Source organism: Schistocerca gregaria, chromosome 1 (genome assembly GCF_023897955.1).
Source record: "Schistocerca gregaria isolate iqSchGreg1 chromosome 1, iqSchGreg1.2, whole genome shotgun sequence".
Classification (NCBI taxonomy): domain Eukaryota; kingdom Metazoa; phylum Arthropoda; class Insecta; order Orthoptera; family Acrididae; genus Schistocerca; species Schistocerca gregaria.
Genome location: NC_064920.1, coordinates 348425247 through 348447914, shown reverse-complemented (window position 1 = coordinate 348447914; position 22668 = coordinate 348425247). Strand labels below are relative to the sequence as shown.

The 22668-nt window shown below is 39.0% G+C and overlaps 1 protein-coding gene across 3 annotated transcripts in view; it reads left to right on the top strand.

The window, feature by feature from the left end:
- The window catches only part of LOC126345148 (uncharacterized), a 105291-nt gene that overhangs the window by 41388 nt on the left and 41235 nt on the right, over nucleotides 1–22668 (top strand). Inside the window, exon 7 of one of the 3 annotated variants that reach the window (XR_007565163.1) lies at nucleotides 5156–5496. The exons of the other annotated variants lie outside the window; for them this stretch is intronic. The gene's annotated coding sequence lies outside the window, so the exon portion shown is untranslated. The remainder of the gene's footprint in view (nucleotides 1–5155; nucleotides 5497–22668) is intronic. 3 annotated transcript variants of the gene reach the window in all.

Below are 22668 nucleotides of genomic sequence, written 5' to 3'. Positions count from 1 at the left end.
AGCTCCTACCAATTTTTCCATTCGTCTGTAAAGAATTCGCGTTAGTATTTTGCAGCTGTGACTTATTAAACTGATAGTTCAGTAATTTTCACATCTGTCAACACCTGCTTTCTTTGGGATTGGAATTATTATATTCTTCTTAAAGTCTGAGGGTATTTTGCCTGTCTCATACATCTTCTCACCACATGGTAGAGTTTTGTGAGACTGGCTCTCCCAAGGCTGTTAGTAGTTCCAGTGGAATATTGTCTACTCCCGGGGCCTTGTTTTGACTCAGGTCTTTCAGTGCTCAGTCAAACTCTTCACGCAGTATCGTATCTCCCATTTCATCTTCATCCTCTTCCATTTCCATAATATTGTCCTCAAGTACATCGCCCTTGTATAGACCCTCTATATACTCCTTCCACCTTTCTGCTTTTCTTTCTTTGCTTAGAACTGGGTTTCCATCTGAGCTCTTGATATTCGTACAAGTGGCTCTCTTTTCTCCAAAGGTCTCTTTAATTTTCTTGTAGGCAGTATCTATCTTACCCCTAGTGAGATAAGCCTCTATATCCTTACATGTGTCCTCTAGCCATCCCTGCTTAGCCATTTTGCACTTCCTGTCGATATCATTTTTGAGACGTTCATATTCCCTTTTGCCTGCTTCATTTAGTGCGTTTTTATATTTTCTCCTTTCATGAATTTAATTCAATATTTCTTCTGTTACCCAAGGATTTCTACCAGACCTCGTCTTTTTACCTACTTGATCCTCTGCTGCCTTCACTACTTCATCCCTCAGAGCTACCCATTCTTCTTCTACTGTATTTCTTTCCCCTATTCCTGTCAATTGTTCCCTTATGCTCTCCCTGAAACTCTGTACAACCTCTGGTTTAGTCAGTTTATCCAGGTCCCATCTCCTTAAATTCCCACCTTTTTGCAATTTCTTCAGTTTTAATCTGCAGTTGATAATCAATAGATTGTGGTCAGAGTCCATATCTGCCCCTGGAAATGTCTTACAATTTAAAACCTGGTTCCTAAATCTCTGTCTTACCATTATATAATCTATCTGATTCCTTCTAGTATCTCCAGAATTCTTCCATGTATACAACCTTCTTTCACGATTCTTGATCCAAGTGTTTGCTATGATTAAGTTATGCTCTGTGCAAAACTCAACCAGGCGGTTTCCTCTTTCGTTTCTTAGCCCCCATCCATATTCACCTACTATGTTTCCTTCTCTTCTTTTTCCTACTCTCGAATTCCAGTCACCCATGACTATTAAATTTACGTCTCCCTTCACTACCTGAATAATTTATTTTATCTCATCATACAATTCATCAATTTCTTCACCATCTGCAGAGCTAGTTGGCATATAAACTTGTACTACTGTAGCAGGCATGGGCTTCGTGTCTATCTTGGCCACAATAATGCGTTCACTATGCTGTTGGTAGTAGCTTATCCGCACTCCTACTTTTTTATTCATTATTAAACCTACTCCTGCATTACCCCTATTTGATTTTATATTTATAACCCTCTACTCACCTGACCAGAAGTCCTGTTCCTCCTGCCACCGAACTTCACTAATTTCCACAATATCTAACTTCAACCTATCCATTTCCCTTTTTAAATTTTCTACCCTACCTGCCCGGTTAAGGGATCTGACATTCCATGCTCCGATCCGTAGAACACCAGTTTTCTTTCTCCTGATAACGACGTCCTACTGAGTAGCCCCTGCCCGGAGATCCGAATGGGGGACTATTTTACCTCCGGAATATTTTACCCAAGAGGACGCCATCATCACCAAAATAACTACTCGCATATAAAATTACAATTACACTGCCAATCTTTCATGCGGGATTTAAAAACTAAACACCAAGATTTTTTTATTTTTTTTTTATTTTTTTTTTTATTTTTTTTATTTTTTTAAATCTACTGTGATGAGTCACCTAAGATTGTGTAACCCTGCTGTTGCAACCCGAGATCAGCAGTGATCTATTAAGAACACTGAGATAGTATACAGCTAGCTAATTCACACTGTTCAATGATGGTGTATTATGTGACAAGTTTTGTTCATTACACTACTATCTGAGGCAGTAAATATCATGACCGACAAAATATACTTTAACAACACTAATGAGAAGCACTGCCTGGGCAACTATGTTGTCAGACTTTCTCAACATAACACTAACAAAGACAGTGTTTGTTGCACAGCTGAGTTGGAACTGCCGTTTGACACAGTTATTTCTTATAAAATGGTCTGTAATGCCTATTTATAACCTTTTGGACTCCTATGATGCAGAACAAGCCACGTGATTAATATTTTCGCATTTAATAATATAGTATCCTACATTGGTTCCTGTAGTGGAGACCCTGTCGGAGTACTACTTGAATTAATTTTCCATTCTTGGTGATTCTCACTGGACTATTTTTCTTTTTTGTGGGTTTCATGGCCTTGGATAGATCCACTTGCTTGTTTCTAAGGGGTGTCTGCACTGCAAACTTGAGTTCTTGTCCTTCATTTTCTTACATGAGCTCTCCAAAAACTTTCCAACACTGCGATCTAAACCCCCATTGCGATGACTCGCCATTCTTTGTTGGTCAGCTGATACACCAAAAGACAAAGGATGCATTTGGTTGTTGTGTGCTACAGCAAACTATGATTCCAGCAATAAATCAAAATTGAAATATCTGACAATACATAGCTCAGATCACCAGGCAGCCAGCACCAAGTGATCTTAAAATAATGAGCGGGCCCACACGTTATGCTCTAACCCTCTTTCTTGTCTTAATCAACTATTGTGGTTCCAGAACATACAAACTAAGAAATGAGTGAGGTCAGTGCCATTATATATCACTGCCACATCTCAAGAGAACCATTAACAAGATCTAGATCCAGGGTGCTGTAGTCAGCTCCAATGAGAACTACTGAAACAGTGACCAGAGGGAACAACGCCATGCACGTTGGTCTATTGTGAAACACTCAGTGTTTGTGTAAATACCAGTTATCTAGACATTCGGTGTTTGTATAAACAGTGTCACTCTCCACCCAGTAAGTCACTTCTGTTCTGGCTGTACACTGGTGCTTGTGATAAACATGCTTTTAGTGCTGTGCCACTGGTTGGTAGTGGGAGCAAGAACTGGGCTCATGAAGTGCAGAATTATTGCTTAACATTTGTTAATTAAAAATCTTACAATGGCAAAAAATCAAAATGTAAACAATTATCTGCCAAAGCAATTAAAACATCAGTTGACAATGAATGGCTTGTTTTGCACCTTTGAAAGAACGTCCCTTCGCTGGTTACAGTCAGCCAATAATTAATCATTCATAACCACTCACAAAATTTTATATGCAGCAGAAACTCTAATGATCTGCAAAATAAATGACCTTAAGATCTAGCCAAAATAAATGGTTATATAACATGTAAGCCAACTAAGAATTCCATATAGCCAGATAATCGAAATAATTCATATCTCAAAAACATTATCCAGGCACAGAATTATAAGGAAAGAGAGCCAATTAATCCTTCATAAAATGGTTAAAATTGGAAGAACAACATGGCTGTAAACAGCGCACTCCTAGCTTAGAATTTAATGATTAATTAGCAAAGAGAAGGAAATGAAAATAATGCTACATAAAATAACTAGCATGTGAGCTGCATTTGACTTTGAAACCCCCAAAACATCATCATACCGGGTGATCAAAAAGTCAGTATAAATTTGAAAACTTAATAACCCACAGAATAATGTAGATAGAGAGGTAAAATTTGACACACAAAATGTCCGACAGATGGCGCTGAATAGCAAAACTGCTACAGTGACAGATGAGAGGTACACCAATATGTTACAGAATCACATCATCCCCAGCCTGGCTGATAAACACGATGTTTATGCAGGATGGCACTCCACCCCATATGTGAAAGATCTCTTGCGTGCGTCGTTTGGTGATGATCGTGTGCTAGCTGCCACTTTCGTCATGCTTGGCCTCCCAGGTCCCCAGACCTCAATCCGTACGACTGTTGGCTTTGGGGTTACCTGAAGGTGCAAGTGTATCGTGATCGACCGACATCTCTAGGGATGCTGAAAGACAACATCCGACGCCAATGCCTCACCGTAACTTCGGACATGCTTTACAGTGGTGTTCACAACATTATTCCTCGGCTACAGCTATTCCTGAGGAATGATGGTGGACATATAGAGCATTTCCTGTAAAGAACATCATCTTTGCTTTGTCTTACTTTGTTATGCTAATTATTGCCATTCTGATCAGATGAGCTGCCATCTGTCAGACATTTTTTGAAATTTTGTATATTTTTGGTTCTAATAAAACCCCATGTCATTCCGCATGTGTGTGTCAATTTGTACCTCTCTATCTACATTATTCCGTGATTTATTCAGTTTTCAAATTTATACTGACTTTTTGATCACCCGGTATATTGTATAACCTGTCACATAAATTTAATAGTAACAACAAGCACTGTTTTAAATTAGAATAAATACTAATATAAGACTTCCTGGCCATCCTGTGGTTCAGAATTTTTAGATAAATTTAATATAGGAGGCATCAGGTTAAACGTACAAAAAGTAGGTCGTTTCTGATAAGTTGGCCATATACCTCTCATACACCATATGTACAACAGTAACAAGTTCCATCATCACTGACCCAACTACCTATTTAGTTCTATCCATGATGGCTATAACCAAGTGAGAATGACACCAGCCATGATCTGATTTAGTTCACTTGCCCAGGCCAAAACACTAGGAGCCTAGAAATGAACCCTCGGAACACACTGGCAGTCACAAATCCATGAGTCATGAGAGGTTGACCCACTTGAAATGTATCTTACATTTACTGAGTCTATAGTAGATAACAGTGAGAATATATCACTTGCATTCTGTGATTTTTCAAATTGAGTGGACCTATCAAAAATACATTCCCCCCCACACTTCCCTGGAAATTCAAGCTTTTATTGAGAAGTTTGGTTCGGAACATACAAAGCACCAGCTACTAATTTGAACTCTAGGGTAGATGAAAACCAACTCCTCACTGCAAGTACCATCGTAAACAGTCAAAATGACTGCAGCCCCCCCCCCCCCCCCTCTTTCATATACAGTACATTAGTTGTCATACTGCCACCTGTGCCCAGTCAGTTTGTTATGACACCAGGTTTTTTTCTGTTCGTAGGCTCACAACTGATGCTACATGCAGCCACTATAGCCTCACTCTTCAGCTTTGACATGCAGCACTGTATGGAGCAAAAGATAGCACAGCTTGAGTGAATGACAATGTGTCATAAAGTGGCACACAATCTCTTCCCCTCACCACCTCCACATGCTCCCCACCCCCACCCACCACCTACCAATACTTAGCCAATGTAAATTAGAGAACAAAATATTACTGAAGACTATCACCACTTTCTGGCTTTATCTGAGAAACATGAACTCTAAAACTATGACTTTGCTCCAGATCAAAGAGTAACGGTGTGGTTAAGGGAACTAGTATTTCCCATGGGCCACAAAAATAAGGTAAAAGTTTTCTAGTAATCCTGGTAACACATTTACATGTAGCTCCAAAATTTTTCACCTTGAGTTTATTCCCCATATTGTAAGAGCTTGGCTGTCATGCTTTGTTGTATTGCTGCATCTCACAAATATGAGCTGGTTTAATGCTATTCTCTGGCAACAGGTCATGAATTGACCACAAGTTACTCAATGGTGTCACACTTCTAAATTTAAACAGGACTCCACAGGTGTCACCTGGTGACTTTCATGCCTGGTCATGTTAAAGGCCAAAATTAACCATGGGAGCAAGTGGTTCCAAGAATGTTGATGTTTATTACAACATGCCATTAAAGCAGTGTGTAGATTATTTTATCTCTCAGCATAGAATGGGTTAGGATAATGCAGGGGTTTGGTATTATGATGTATACTCATCTCAAGACAAAAGATCTCCAACTCATGAGAGGTTAAGAGTGTAGCATTATCTGTGATCAACACTGTCACAAATGTAGTTTGTAACATTTGAGTAACGGACATAGAGGTTGGGACATTTGTAGGATAAAATGAAGTGAAACATGAAAATGCATCAGTATAAACTAAAAATAAGTTATCATTTTGGATCTTGGAAGCAGTCCTATCAAAGACATTTTCTAGTGGATTAAATGTCAGCAACCCCATTTTCGAATTCTGTGCAAGTTTCCTCTAAGCACTCTAATTACAAGTTGCGATCTGTAATTATCATCTGTGTCCATATTTTGGCATATTGTATTTCTAGTTTGAAAGACACCTAACTATCTCACCTCTGGTGACTTATGAAAGTAGGTGAAAATATATAATACTAACTCTTGAGGAATCACAATTTTAGTTTTTTTTATCTTATTGAGCTTTACAGTGTAAAATGCCATGTTTGAGGAAGTAGGGCTTCACTACTTCATCTTTCCTTAATGGCACAAATATCTTGGTATTCTCTAATTCCTTTAAATAATTCGCATGAAACAGTAAGTATCAGATCGATAGCTTGTGGGTACTACTTTATGCTACTATTTCTTGCTCAAACATCCAACTAAGAGTATCTATCATGATATTATCATTCCCTTGACTCTTAACTGCCCTTTCAATAATGCATCCTGTCTGTTGGAGTTGAACCAACACGCAACTCAGAGCTTGATTGTCAATTTCTAGATGGAAATTAGTATGCTTTTTCCAGACCAAGTAGCACCACCAAAACTTCAAGTTAATAAACCGAATAGTTTTTTTCTAGTTCATTCAGGCCTCTTGTAAGCTATAGTGTCTCTCCCCTCCTCATTTTGTTGTTGAACTGCTCTGATTTCCAACAATAAAGCGTAAGTTTGAAGTTTAAATTGTTTATTAAACTATGGCAAAGCTAGGACTGGAGCTGAAAATAATGCTTGCTTCAAAGCTGTGAAAGTTGTACTCTGTGATTCATCCAACTCAAACTTTTGAACTTTCTTGTGCAATTCATTTAATGGTGTCACCTTTAGGGCATATCCAGGAATAAATTTTCTAAAGAAGTTTGCTGTTCCAATAATCCAGGCAATTCCTGTACTACTTTTGGGAGGTGGAAAGTCCAGGACAAATTGTACCTGTTCCAGATCTATAGTCACTATAGATGACTAAATCATCTAAATAATTTTAGATGTAAGAAACATTAATATCAGAAAATATTTGGTTCATCAATTGAGAGAGTTCAGTAGCTCTGGTTGATAACCAGAACTGGACTCTATTAAACTCATAAATATGCCAATCAGTGATAAGGGCTGTAAGGGACTTAGATTGCTCTGCTAATGGTATGTGATTATATGCTTGATTAAGAATCATGGTAAAAAAAACTTGAGCTCTCTTAAATCATCCAAAACTGCAGTGTAAACCAAGTAATGGAACTGATTTCATGGGAACTTTTTTATTTAACTGCTGTAATTGACCATAGGTCTACTCTCACCATTAGGCTTGGGCACTAAAAATATGGAAGAATGATTTATCTCTTTATCCAACATTAATCATTTAGCTGTTTTAATATTTTCATTTGTGGTATCAACAGTCTATTTGGAGGTTTATGTACAAAAATATTATCAGTGACCTCAATGCGATATTCTACTAAGGAGTTTGCCACTAACTTGGTAGTTAAAACATTTTGAAATTCCTGGCAGATAGCTTTAATTTACTCCTTAACTTTACTATCAAGATGGCCAAAGGGATTGATTTGCGTTGACGTAGACTATTTACCTAGCCAAATGGCTGCTTGTGTTGGCTGTCCATAATTTTGCCCTGTCCTTCATTATGCTGGAAAATGAAGATATTAGTATCCAGTTTAAACTTGAAATAGTAGTTATTACCTGCTGAATCAGCATGTTATCTTGAACGGAGAGTCATCATCAGCTGTAGAAGTAACTTCAGGTGTGCACCAGGGAAGTCTGTTGGAACCTTTGCTATACATGTTGTATATTAATGACTTAGCAAACAATATTGATAGTAAAACCAGGCTTTTTGCAGATGATACAGTTATCTGTGATGAAGTACTGTCTGACAGAAGGTGCATAAATATTCAGTCAGATCTCAATAAGATTTCAAAGTGGTTTGAAGATTGGTAACTTGCTTTGACTATTCAGGAATGTAAAAGTGTTCACATCACAAAATTTAAAAAAAGTAGTATCCTATGACTATACTATCAATGAGTCACTTTTGGAATTGGCCAATTCATTCAAATATCTAGGTGTAGCACTTTGTATAGACCTGAAATGGAATGATTCATAGGGCCAGTCATGGGTAAAGCAGGTGATAGACTTGAGTTTATTGGTAGAATACTGGGGAAGTGCAATCAGACCACAAAGGAAATTGCTTACAAATCACTGATGTGACCAGTTCTAGAATATTGCACAAGTGTGTGGGATCTGTACCAAATAGGACTAATAGGGGACATTGAACGTTTACAGGGAAGGGCAGCATGAATAGCCACAAGTTCGTCTAATTCTTGGGAGAGTGTCACAGAGACACTGAAAGAACTGAACTTGAAGACTCTTGAAGATAAACTATCCTGAGAAAGTTTATTAGCAGAGTTACAGGAACTGGATTTAAATGATGACTGTAGAGAATGTACTACAATCCTCTATGTATTGCTCACATAGTGATCATGAGGATAAGATTAGAATAATTACTGCATGCACAGAGGCATTCAGTCAGTCATTCTTCATGCATTCTATACATGAATGGAATGGGAAGGTACAGAGGGATGTAGCCTCTGCCATTCATTTCACACTGGTTTGCTGAGTGTAGATGTAGTTGTAGATGAAATAAGCCCCATTTTAGTAATGAAGTTGGATCCTAATATACAGTGTATTTTAGCTATCTAAGTACAGGGGTCCACCCTAATCTTTATGAGAGGCTGCCCTGTAACTTCAATACTCATACTACTGGTGGTATTGTGTCTTGCTCATTTTGTAAGGGCAACTGTTTATAGTGAATTTTATGTTCTCTAAATAAGTGTTCATCTAAGGCAACCAAGGAACTTCCAGAGTCTCATAAAGCACATACTGGCTCTTCATACATAGCACAACATACATATGGCAGCCTTCCTTGGTTTCTACAACTAATTCCCTTAATCACATTTAGTAGGGTGACCCTCTCTTTTCTGTTTTCAATGGGTCCCTTCCACACTGATGGTCTTTCTTGTGCTGCATTAAATTTCTGCAGTCACTTTTAAAATGACCTCCTTTCCCACAATGCCAACAATGCGAGGTATGATCCTATCTGGCCTTGAACTTCTAACGTTTTTTGGAGAACAGGAGACAGTGTGGTATTGAGTTGTGAGGCTCACATATGTCTCAAATCAGTTAACTTGCACATTGTGTGTAGCCGATCCTCTTCTCCGGGTAACCAGCTATGTCGATCTCCCAAAAGCTTCTTCTTTGAAGACTATAGCTGGTTAAAGGAATTTATTAAACTATTTCTCCATTCTTGAAATAATTTGGCTACTCGTAGAATACTTTTCAGTTCAGTCACTTTATATTTTCAACTTTCACAGACAACAATTTCTGCAAGCTAACCTGTTCCTTAAACATTAGATTCATTTACTCATATTCAAATAACATACATGTGTCTTGATTTGTTCATAGCCAAGACATGAAGTAATTCAAAGGTCTCTAGTCTCAAGTGGGTCCAATACATGAATGAACATAGAAACCTATATTCAATTGTTCATTAGTCTTTTAACAATCAACACAGACAGTAAAGAGCACAGAATACTACATAAACTTTCCATGTTCTTCTCAACCCGTACAGGGAAACTCTGTGGACCATACAACAGGTACTTGTCTGATGCCATTCGGCTGCCAAGTCCATCTTTTTCTTGTAACTGTTTTCAAACCTGCTCATACAAATAGGCGACACGCAGTGGGGTGTATTCATTTCTCCCACTCACCTCTAAAATATGGGGTGTTCAAAATGGTGGAAGGCATAGTGGTTCTAGAAATTACTCCGAAATACTCAAAGCACTACATACTCCCTCCCTTAAATCAAACACTCGATATTTTATATAATCATTATGTAAATTTATATCATATACTGTTCTAACAGTATACATGCCAACATAGACCTATGTACTCATTTAGAATAAACTGTAGCTAATCTTTCATTTATTCTACTCTCACTCTATTTTGACATCAAACTCGAATATTAAATGGTGGCTTGGTTAAGTTTTCCTAATATTTAGGATTTGTTAGGACTCTGTCTCAATTTCCAATTTCTAATTTCTCCAAGTCCAAGGCATGAAGTAAATTAAAAGTCTCTAGTCTCAAGTGAGTCCAATACATGAATGAACACAGAAATCTATATTCAATTGTTTGCTAAAAAGCAAAGAATACTACATAAACTTTCCTTGTTCTTCTCGACCCACACACAGAAACTCTGTGGACCATACACTAGGTACCTGTCTGCCGCTGTTCGGCCGCCGGATCCATCTTTTTCTCGTAACTGTTTTTAGACTCACACATACAAATAGGCCATGTGCAGTAGGACATATTCGTTTCTCCCACTCACCTCTAAAATACCGGGTGTTCGAAATGGTGGAAACTTCAAATGGTGGAAACTTCAAATATTGTTCTAACATTTTGTGTTAACAATTTGGAACCATGTGGTCTGTTTACTCACATGCAAAACATCTAATTTGGTTCTGATGGCCAACCTGCTCCCATACTCACCTCGTCTCTCATCCTCATGTGTTATCCCTTGCACATGATGTGCTAAACTATTCAATTCTTCAAATGTCTCTAGTTTTTTAGAAGCCTGTCCTGTATCTATCTTCTGGTCCTAACCGTTTGAGTATGTGTTGTAAAATTTCTCCCTCAATAAACAATAGGCACAATTTCCTTGCATCCTTTCTTATTCTGTCAACATAAGTAGCAACTGTTTCCTCCCTACTCTGCTGACAGACATACAGAGAATTTGTTAATTTCTGTAATGCTGTGGGTGGCACCATAATCATGAAAATCATGTATTGCAACTCACTGATCCCATGTTCTTGCTGAAGTTTCTAAGAGCTAGTTTGATAAAGACCCTTTGATTTCGATGATCAAGATTCATAATATGTCACAGTCAGTTATTTCCATGATGTGTGTTTAGTCTTGCAGGTGAATTAATACATTCAATAGCATAACCACCTCATTGACAGAATCACACGACATGGTTCTACATTCTCATAGGTACCCTTGCAAGAGACAAGATAATTTGACAAACTTCCCCTATCAAAAGGTACACTGCCCAATGCTTAAGGTTTGGTACCATCACTCATTTTTAAGTGTGAAGGGAAACCTCACCTAACCACTAAGTTGTGATATTTGTCACTGCAGTTCATAACTGTCACCAACAGCTAGGCCTGCCAACCTTCCAACCTTTTCACATTGTGATCTAAAAAAGTTTGCAACCTTCTAACCTTACCACTAATGGAATTTAAATCAAGAACCAACTCTCAGTAATTCACATTTCACTAAGTGCAGCATGAACAACAGCAACAGCTAAACTTACCTCTTTATCTCCTTGTAAGTTAATGTCAAGAGGTTTACCAGTATTCTGATGTAATTTTTGTATCAGTTCAACAATAATCCCTCATGATTCACTGCCCTTTCTGTAAAATTGATATAGGGAGTTCATCATCCCACAGATAAGCAAGGTCTTATGCAATATGACTATCAATTCTGATACAATATTTACAGGGACAATATATTGTACTTCTGTCTGTCATTCTGCAATAACCTCCTGATCTGCTACCAATGAAATGTAAATGATTGAGTTTTGGTTATGATGTGTTTCACCTCATGCATGATCTTTCACTTGATTAATGTGTGTACCAACTTTTACCTTGTTGTCACCATTCTTGAAGTTATTTGCTGTAGTGGATTTCCTATGCAGTGAATCTAGGCATGACGTGTGACTTCTTCATATTTTGCAGTGGACAGGTGCTGAAAGAGAGCTCCAATCTATGTTCTTGTTGTTGTGGTCTTCAGTCCTGAGACTGGTTTGATGCAGCTCTCCATGCTACCCTATCCTGTGCAAGCTTCTTCATCTCCCAGTACTTACTGCAACCTACATCCTTCTGAATCTGCTTAGTGTATTCATCTCTTGATCTCCCTCTACGATTTTTACCCTCCGTGCTGCCCTCCAATACTAAATTGGAGATCCCTTGATGCCTCAGAACATGTCCTACCAACCAATACCTTCTTCTTGTCAAGTTGTGCCACAAACTCCTCTTCTCCCCAATCCTATTCAGTACCTCCTCATTAGTTATGTGATCTATCCATCTAATCTTCAGCATTCTTCTGTAGCACCACATTATGAAAGCTTCTATTCTCTTCTTGTCCAAAATATTTATCATCCATGTTTCACTTCCATTCATGGCTACACTCCATACAAATACTTTCAGAAATGACTTCCTGACAATTAAATCTATACTCGTTGTTAACAAATTTCTCTTCTTCAGAAACGCTTTCCTTGCCATTGCCAGTCTACATTTTATATCCTCTGTACTTCGACCTTCATCAGTTATTTTGCTCCCCAAATAGCAAAACTCCTTTACTACTTTAAGTGTCTCATTTCCTAATCTAATTCCCTCAGCATCACCTGACTTAATTCGACTACATTCCATTATCCTCGTTTTGCTTTTGTTAATGTTCATCTTATATCCTCCCTACAAGATACAATCCATTCCGTGCAACTGCTCTTCCAAGTCCTTTGCTGTCTCTGACAGAATTACAATGTCATCAGCGAACCTCAATGTTTTTATTTCTTCTCCATGGATTTTAATACCTACTCCGAATTTTTCTTTTGTTTCCTTTACTGCTTGCTCAATATACAGAATGAATAACATCGGGGAGAGGCTACAACCCTGTCTCACTTCCTTCCCAACTACTGCTTCTCTTTCATGCCCCTCGACTCTTATAACTGCCATCTACTTTCTGTACAAATTGTAAATAGCGTTTTGCTCCCAGTATTTTACCCCTGCCACCTTTAGAATTTGAAAGAGAGTATTCCAGTCAACATTGCCAAAAGCTTTCTCTAAGTCTACACATGCTAGAAATGTAGGTTTGCCTTTCCTTAATCTTTCTTCTAGGATAAGTCGTAAGGTCAGTATTGCCTAATGTGCTCCAATATTTCAACGGAATCCAAACTGATCTTCCCCGAGGTCGGCTTCTACCAGTTTTTCGATTCTTCTGCAAAGAATTTGTGTTAGTATTTTGCAGCTGTGACTTATTAAACTGATAGTTCGGTAATTTTCACATCTGTCAACACTTGCTTTCTTTGGTATTGGAATTCTTATATTCTTCTTGAAGTCTGAGGGTATTTCACCTGTCTCATACATCTTTCTCACTAGATGGTAGAGTTTTGTCATGACTGGCTCTCCCAAGGCCGTCAGTAATTCTAATGGAATGTTGTCTACTCCCGGGGCCTTGTTTCGACTCAGGTCTTTCAGTGCTCTGTCAAAACTCTTCACGCAGTATTGTATCTCCCATTTCATCTTCATCCTCTTCCATTTCCATAATATTGTTCTCAAGTACATCGACCTTGTATAGACCCTCTATGTACTCCTTCTACCTTTCTGCTTTTGCTTCTTTGTTTAGAACTGGGTTTCCATCTGCACTCTTGATATTCACACAAGTAGATCTCTTTTCTCCAAAGGTCTCTTTAATTTTCCTGTAGGCAGTGTCTATCTTACCCCTAGTGATATAAGCCTCTACATCCTTACATTTGTCCTCTAGTCATGCCTGCATAGCCATTTTGCACTTTCTGTCGATCTCATTTTTGAGACGTTTATATTCCTGTTTGCTACTTCATTTACTGCATTTTTATATTTCCTCCTTTCATCAATTAAATTCAATATTTCTTCTGTTACCCAAGGATTTCTACTAGCCCTCATCTTTTTACCTACTCGATCCTCTGCTGCCTTCACTACTTCATCCCTCAGAGCTACCCATTCTTCTTCTAATGTACTTCTTTCCCCCAATCCTGTCAATTTTTCCCTTATGCTCTCCCTGAAACTCTACAACCTCTGGTTTAGTCAGTTTATCCAGGTCCCATTTCCTTAAATTCCCACCTTTTTGCAGTTTCTTTAGTTTTAATCTACAGTTCATAACCAATAGATTGTGGTCAGAGTCCACATCTGCCCCTGGAAATGTCTTACAATTTAAAACCTGGTTCCTAAATCTCTGTCTTACCATTATATAAACTATCTGATACCTTCTAGTATCTCCAGGATTCTTCCATGTATACAACCGCCTTTCATTATTCTTGAACCAAGTGTTAGCTATGATTAAGTTATGCTTTGTTCAAAACTCTACCAGGTAGCTTCGTCTTTCATTTCTTAGCCCCAATCCATATTCACCTACTATGTTTCCTTCTCTCCCTTTTCCTACTCTCAAATTCCAGTCACCCATGACTATTAAATTTTCATCTCCCTTCATTACTTGAATAATTTCTCCCATCTATACAAGCTACTAAAATCACATAAGCAGTTTTGCAAGTACACTTTTGTATTATAATTACAGTGCTTCCTGTGTACAATTTCATTAAAGTTTGGGATGATACAGATATCTCAAAACTTGTTGCTCACAGTATATTGTAACATGTACTGCTGTATTCTTTAACATTAGAGGATGACTATACTTATGTATAATCTTCAACTGTTCTAGTGATGACATTATCACTCACGACACCACCAAGCCATCATGTCAAAGCCTAAGCAGGCATCCACAGCAGGTAGAGCCATTCACTTGATGTTGTGGTTTCTCAGTGTTCTAAGCTGTGATGTATTTTGCATCCACCTGCACATGCGGCAAACAGTGAGATGTTCCACACTTAACAACTACCTAAACAATGTTTCTGGTTTCCCCAATCACCTTTTGTCAGCCTAAATGGTCAGAAGGGGAATATGTTATTCCACAGAATCAATATGGTACACCACAGATGCCACTGAGATAAAAGATGTAATGTAATCCAACTGTCTTGACTAATTGCAAACATCTCATAACGTTAAAAACTATTCATCAAATAATAAATTTAAATCTTCACTCAGTTATTTTCATCAGCTGCACTTAATGCCCCTTAAGACCAATCCCTTTATTATATCCCCAAACAATGTTAACATGTATAAGCATAATGGTTTTCTTTCAGTTCTTGTAGTTAATGAATATTAGAATTGAATTGAATTTTATTTGATCCTGTAAGATTACATTGTGTACAGTAAATGTGTGTGTAATATAGGACATGCCAAAGTATTAACATTCATTATCACTTATTTCCTATGTCAAAATTGACAGTTATCACCCACTCTGTCTCTGCATATTTATCTGTACATATTAACAAAATCACAATTTCTTTTCTTTGCAACATAAGCCCTGCCTTATCATTTCTTGCATACACATTTTTTTTTCATAATTCATAAGAGCTACGCTCTCTCCTTTGGATTTTCACTCTGGAAAAAAAATCCATAACATATTTCAGCATGCTTAGTAAAAGATAGTGTATGTCTTTAATAGCCTTGTTCCATACATAAAATACTGATGCATGTCTGTTCAACCATGCTCTTATTAATTTCATAGCTTTCCCATTTCACGCTTTATCATTCTATTAGTGTAGGATTTCTGTTTGCATTGTTATCCAATTATTTTATATGTACATTGTTCCATTTTTGTACATAAAAACATGAGAGATATTTGTTCTCTTTGATCAAGCTATATCATTATTTCAGTACTCTTATTCAAAGGTAATAGTATTTACTTTGCTTTCAACTTGATAACAACAGCATAATTTTCTCAAATTGATTGAGACGGAAAACATTTAGATTCATCTTTACCATAAGGACTTAGATGCTGACATTTTAATCTACACCAATGTCTAAAATTTAAAATCTCAGTTCTGTGTTGAGTAAGATGTGTGCAGATATGTAAAAGCAAAGAATCATCAATGCCCCAGCAAGTCTATTAGCCTTTAACTATTTTGGAACACACTTCAACAGAGTGGCTAACAGTCACTGTACAGCTTCCTGCCTCTGTAATAGGTCTATCCTCCTCCTCTCTAATAACTACATGAAATTAGGAACACCCCATTTCCAACTCCTTTTTCTACCTTTTTACCCATGCTTCTAATAATGCCATAACTTACACATATTCTGTGAACCTAATAATAAGTTTTCTCTCATGTTATTTCTCGTACATTTATTTTACCACTTCTTACTAATAATATTCCTCCACATTTCTCCAAGTAGTCTTCACCTTTCAAAAAGTACTTGTTGTCAGTGACTGTGTCAGAGATCTATCCACTGCTACTAGATAATCAGTTTTATCTTAATCCTTTATTATCAAAATGGTCACATTCTAACCACATAAAAAATGCAAAAATGTAGTTCCACACTGGGAACCAATTACTCAAAGGTATTTTTTTCTCTTCATTTCTTTAAACAAATACTTGCAATATGTATTAAAAAGTAGCTTCTCGAATACTTTTGAGAATAATTCTAAGTTTGCTCTTAGTTTCTATTTAATCTATACAGTTTTTATAAAATAAGATGCATATACTTAATAACTCATCATTCCTTCAATTTTATGCCTCTCAACACATTATATAATTAACTATGGCCCTTTTATTTCAAACAATGGAAAATCCAGGCTGGAATCTAACAGTATTATGAAAAGGATAGTTGTGACTCACCATATAGTGAAGAAGATACTGACTCACAGATACGCACAACAAAAAGGCTGTCACAAAATAAGCCTTTGACCAACAAGGTTTTTGTCAGAAATAGCAGAGCATGATGGGAGAAGCAACTGGGTGGGGGTAAGGAGGAAGCTGGGGTGAGGAGGGGGAGGGATATCAGGGTAGGAGTGGGGGATGGTAAAGTGCTGCTGGGGAGCATGCAGGGATGCGGTGGAGAGAGGGTAAGGCAGCTGTGTGGAGTCGGGAGGTTTGACAGAGGGGGAGGGCAGGGGCAGTGGAAAAGGAGAGAAGACTGGTGCATTGTGGGATAGTGGGGAATGGGGAAGGAGCTACATTGGTGAGGACAATGACTAATGGAGGTTGACATCAGGAGGGTTACAGGAACACAGGATTTATCACAGGCAGTGTTCACAACTGCGCAATACAGAAAAGCTGACGGTGGTGGGAAGGTATGATGAGAGGTAGTTGAAACCCTGGTGGAGAATGTAATTCAGTTGCTCCAGTCCTGGTAGTACTGAGTTAAGAGGGGACTGTTCCTCTGTGACCGGACGGTTAGACTTTGGGAGATGGTGATGACTGGAAAGATAAGGCATGGGAGATTTGTTTTTGTAGAAGGTAGGGAGGAAGACTGCAGTCTGTGAAGGGCTCAGTGAGGTCCTCAGTATATTTCAAGAGGGGCCACTCATCACTGCAGATGCGATGGCCATGGGTCGCTAGGCTGTATGGGAGGGACTTCCTGTTACGGAACAGGTGGAAACTGTCAAAGTGGAGGTTAACATCTAGGAAGGTGGCTTGTTGGGTTGAGTAGGACTAGGTGAAGCAAATGCGGGAGAAACTTTTGAGGTTGTGGAGGAATGTCGATAGGGTGACCTCGCTCTCGATTTATATCACAAAGATGTTATCAATGAATTTGAACCAGATGAGGGGTTTAGAAAACTGGGTGTTTTGGAAGGGTTCCTCTAGATGGCCCTTGAGCACCATATTTACTCGAATCTAAGCCGCAATTGAATGTAAGCTGCACATGAAAAATGAGACTCGAAATCAAGGAAAAAAAAAATTCCCGAATCTAAGCCGCACCTGAAATTTGAGACTTGAAATTCAAGGGGAGATAAAAGTTTTAGGCTGCACCTCCAAATCAAAACAAAGTTGGTCCACTGTAATATGAGACACACTTTAGCTCGAATGAATGACGATACAGCTACAGTAGTTTGGTTTGAGCCGTAAGCTTAGCAGTTAAGCTTTACCAGGTAGCCATTGCTATGCGTCAGGGGCTCTGTCCATATTTATATGGATACCTGTCCTTTTTCACGTGCTTCGTCTGGTTTGAATTGATTGCTTATTTTTCTTTGATCTGATAAGTGCCGCTCTTTTTGTTATAGGTGTTTACGTCACTCTAAGCTGAAAATGCAAAATTGTACTGTGTCATGCATTGTCTGATAATGAGTGTTTACTGTCTGTCACCGCTCATGGCATGGCTTGCTTTTGTGCATGCTACTGCCGCTTACAATTTAAAAAAAAGAGAGAAATCATCTCATTAGCGAAACAATGGCAAGAGACTGCTATTTGTTGTTACTTACACTGCTGCTTTCTTTGATAATTACCAACAAGAGCTAAATAACAGTCTGCATATGATAGAAGATGTTCTGAATGAGAGTTTAGTGAAAACTTTTTCCATTTGAAAATCTTTGCAGACACCTCTTTAGTACATTACATTCTGCGCAGAAATTAGAGTCATCTTAGATTTAAAAATCTAGTCCATTGCCGTGCTTCATTTCCGACTGTATCACTATTAGGCATAAGAACAATACAGATATAAACATGACATGATATGTATATTCTTCCGCGTTTGCTGTTGTCTCACTCTAGTTTCGTAGTTTATTAGGCAGACAAGATTTAAATGAGATAGCAGCAAACATGAAAGAATACATGGAAAAATGTTTATATTCGTACTATTCTTATGGTGAAGAGAATACTGCATATGATTCACAATTCAAAAAGTTCCTATTAGCAACTATCTCTTCTCACAGGTAGGAAAAAATTCAGAACGTAGAGTTGGCCAAACAGTCTTGCCAGTTGGATTTTCGTAGTAAATTGAAATGCTGCTACATTCGAAAATGAACAATACGGAATTTGTATTTACTTTGTTGGATAATGTATGAAAATGCAGTGGTTGAAACTCGGGGAAGAGAAAAAACCTTGTCTCCCACTTTTTTTTTTAAATTTATTTACTGGCAGAGGTTTTGGCACCAGTATTTATCATTGTGCTTGCAAAACATGCCTGTGTAGTGCTACATATATTCGACGGCAGAAGTTAGTTGTGGCGGCACCTGCCAATATTTTTCAGAACTTCTGCTTACTTTGCACTCGATTTTAAGCCACAGGCTGTTTTTTGGATTACAAAAACCAGAAAAAGAGTGCAGCTTAGATTCGAGTAAATATGGTAGGTTGGCATAGGATGATGCCATGGGGGTGCCCTTAGCCATACCCTGGATTTATTTGTAGGTAACGCCTTCAAAGGAGAAGTAATTGTGAGTGAGGATATAGTTGGACATAGTTGTTAGTTTGTAATCCATCAGGCTTTGGGAAAGGAAGTCTTCAACAGTGGTAAGGCCATATGCACATTTGGGATGTTAGTGTAAAGGGAGGCAGCCTCTGTAGTGACAAGCAGGAACTGTGGAGAGTCTGTGGTGGAAATGGTTGGTATATTTTATATAAGAGGGAAGGTTCCAGGTAATAGGCTGAAGGTGTTGGTCTATGAGAGCAGAGATTCTCTCAGTGGGGCACAGTAACTGACCACAATGTGGTGTCCTGGGTGGTAGGGTTTGTGGACTTTAGGAAGCATGTAAAAAGTAGGAGTGCAGGGAGTGGTGTGGGTGAGAAGAGAGATGGACTCCAATTAGAGGTGCTGGGATGGGCCTAAAGATTTTAGGAGGGACTGCAGATTCTTCGGGATTTCTGGAATGGGGTCACAGTGGCATCATTTGTAGATGGATGTATCTGACAAATGACAGAGTCCTTCTACCAGATAATCCCTGTGGTGCAAAACAACAGTGGTAGAACCTTTGTCTGCAGGTAGGATTATAAGGTCAGGATCAGTTTTTAAGTGATGGTCTGTGGCTCTTTCTGCATATGTAAGATTAGTTCGCATGTTGAGAAATTTGTGGAATGGCAGTGAGGTAAGGTTTGAGGTTAAGAAAATCTGTAAAGTTAACAGTGGGGGTGGAACACTGTTGGATGTAGGAGTGAACTGAGTCAGACAGAGTTTAACACAGGTCTTTGGTCGAGTCTGATTGGTAGGGTTGGTGGCAGAAAAGTGTATTCACTGTGGGAACTGGGAGAAAGAGAGGTCTGTATCAAGTCCTGCATGATTAAATATAGGAGTGGTCCAAAACGTAAAGCCTCTGGAAAGGACTGATATTTCTGCAGGGCTAAGGCTTTTGGAGGAAAGGTTCGTGAGTGTGTTTTAGGTCTGTTTAGGTTCTGGATTCTATGTGGTGGTGATAGATAGTTTTGGAGGGTGGGGTAAATATAGTAGGTCTGCGAGACAGCTATGAGGGGATGTGGGTTGTTTTAGAGATGGTGGATAGTGATATTCTAAGGCAGGAGTATGAAGTGAAGGAGTTTTTTTTTCCTGGAGAGCAAGTTAATGTGTGTTGTGGGTTCATTGAATTTGGGATTACATAGAAGGAGAATTTTGTGGAGAGAAGGTATTGCAAGGAGGTTTTCAGCTCGATTGATACGGTTTTGCAGAATTATGTTTGTGAAGACTAAGGACTGGCAGAATATGAACAAATGGAGGTCATTGTGGAAGAAAGGCTGGAGGGCCAAGATGGGGAATTTGATGGTAAGGCCATTTAGGGGAAATCTGTGAACCAAGGAACAATGCAAGAACAGTATGTGAGACTGGGTTTTGCCTATGGGTAAGGAAACAGAGGGGAGGAGCAAGGATCCATGGTGATGGATAAAAAGCAGAAAGATACATAAATAACGTAGAATTAGGTCCAAAAAAATTCACAAAAATACACCCAAATATGTGGGAAAAATCATGAAAAGGATAAAATGGATGAATTAGGGGGAAACAAGATGAAATCTAAGGGAGTACAACAATAGTGAAAGGCGAAAACCCACTAAAATTGGCGTGAAGTCACAAAGAGATCAAATAAATGATATAAATAAAAAAAATATTTTACTGTGGGTTGCAGGTCTGCGGGTGGATAAGTGTGAAGAAGGGGGAAGCCAGATGTGACTGGATTAGGTGAAATTAGTTGGTGCAAACAGGGACAGAATGGAAAAGGAGGGGAGGGTGGTGAGGGGTTGGTAGCATGAGACACAAGATCTTGTGGAACCAGAAAGGAGCAGCAAATAATATGCAAAAATATGTATAGTGATCAATTTGAAGGTATAGGATTACTGATATCAACAGGGGTAAAGTGGGACATAAGATGCTGCACCAACAATCAGCATGAGCTTTTAGCCATTTGTTGTGTGCAGCTGAGATGGTTGAGAGAGTGTGGCTTGTAAGTAGAGTGTTCAGTGCAGAATGTAAGGTGACAAGAGAAACACAGGAAAGCAGAGGAAGAAGGATGGACATTATGTACATTAATGCATTAGAAAACAGTAACAAAGGAAAACAGCTCTGGCTTAGGAAGGAGGAAAAGCAGTCAGAGGAAATCAAACAGATGAAAATCACGGATGGAATGTAACAAAATTATGTAAAGGATAATTGTTACTCAACAAGGCCAAATAGACAACACACACACACACACAGAGCTATGCAAATGGATGGAATGTAACAAAATTATGAAAAGGATAATTGTTACTCAACAAGGCCAAATAGACAACACACACACACACACACACACACACACACACACACAGAGCTATGCAAATGCAACTGATACACATTTTACCAGAGTCTCTGGCAGTTGCAACCAGACTACAAGTAGTAGCAGCAGCAGTGCATGATGGCAGAGGAAACTTGGGGATAAGGATGAGGCTGGGATAGGGAGGGGGAGGGATGGCAGCATAGGGGTGGAGGATGGTAAAGTGCTGTTGGGGAGTATGTGAAGATGATGTGGAGAGAGAGTAGGGCAGCTATGTGCTCTTGGGAGGTTAGACAGGGGGTGGTGGAGAGAATGGTGGCAGGAGGGGGGTGGGGGTGGGGGGAGGATTTTTGAAAAGGAGAGAAGTAAAGACTGGGTGGGCTAGTGAAATAGAGGACAGTGTAATGTAAGAATGGGAACAGGGAAACATGGTGGAGAGAATGGATGGAGGGGGGTTACTGGAAAAGGAGAGAAGTAAAGACTAGATGGGCTGATGGAATAGAGGACAGTGTAGTGTAAGAATGGGAACAGGGAAGGGGCGAGGACAGTGAATAATGGGGGTTGAAGCCAGAAGGGTTATGGGAACCTGGATATATTGCAGGGAGAGTTTCCACCTGCACCAATTCAGAAAAGGTGGTGTTGGTGGGAAGGGTCTTCATGGCACAGGCTGTAAAGCAGTGATTGAAATGAAGAATGTCGTGTTGAGTGGCGTGCTGAGCAACAAGCTGACCCAGTTGGTTCTTGGCCACAATTTGTCAGTGGCTATTCACGTGGACAGACAGCTTGTTTGGTTGCTGTGCCCACATAGAATGCAGCTCAGTGGTTGCAGCTTAGTTTGTAGACCACATGACTGGTCTCACAGGTAGCCCTCCTTTGATGGCATACATGCTGTTTGTGACTGGACTGGAGTAGGTGGTGGTGGGAGGATGTATGGGACAGATCTTGCTTCTAGGTCTATTACATTGATATGAGGGATTGGGAGCTGGGGCTGTGAAGGAATAGATGTGTATATTGTATAGCTTTGGTGGATGGTGGAATACCACTGTGGCAGGGGTGGAAAGGATAGTGGACAGGATACTTCTCATTTCAAGGCATGATGAGAGGTAGTTGAAACCCTGGCGGGAAATATAATTCAGTTGATCCAGTCCTGGGTGGACCT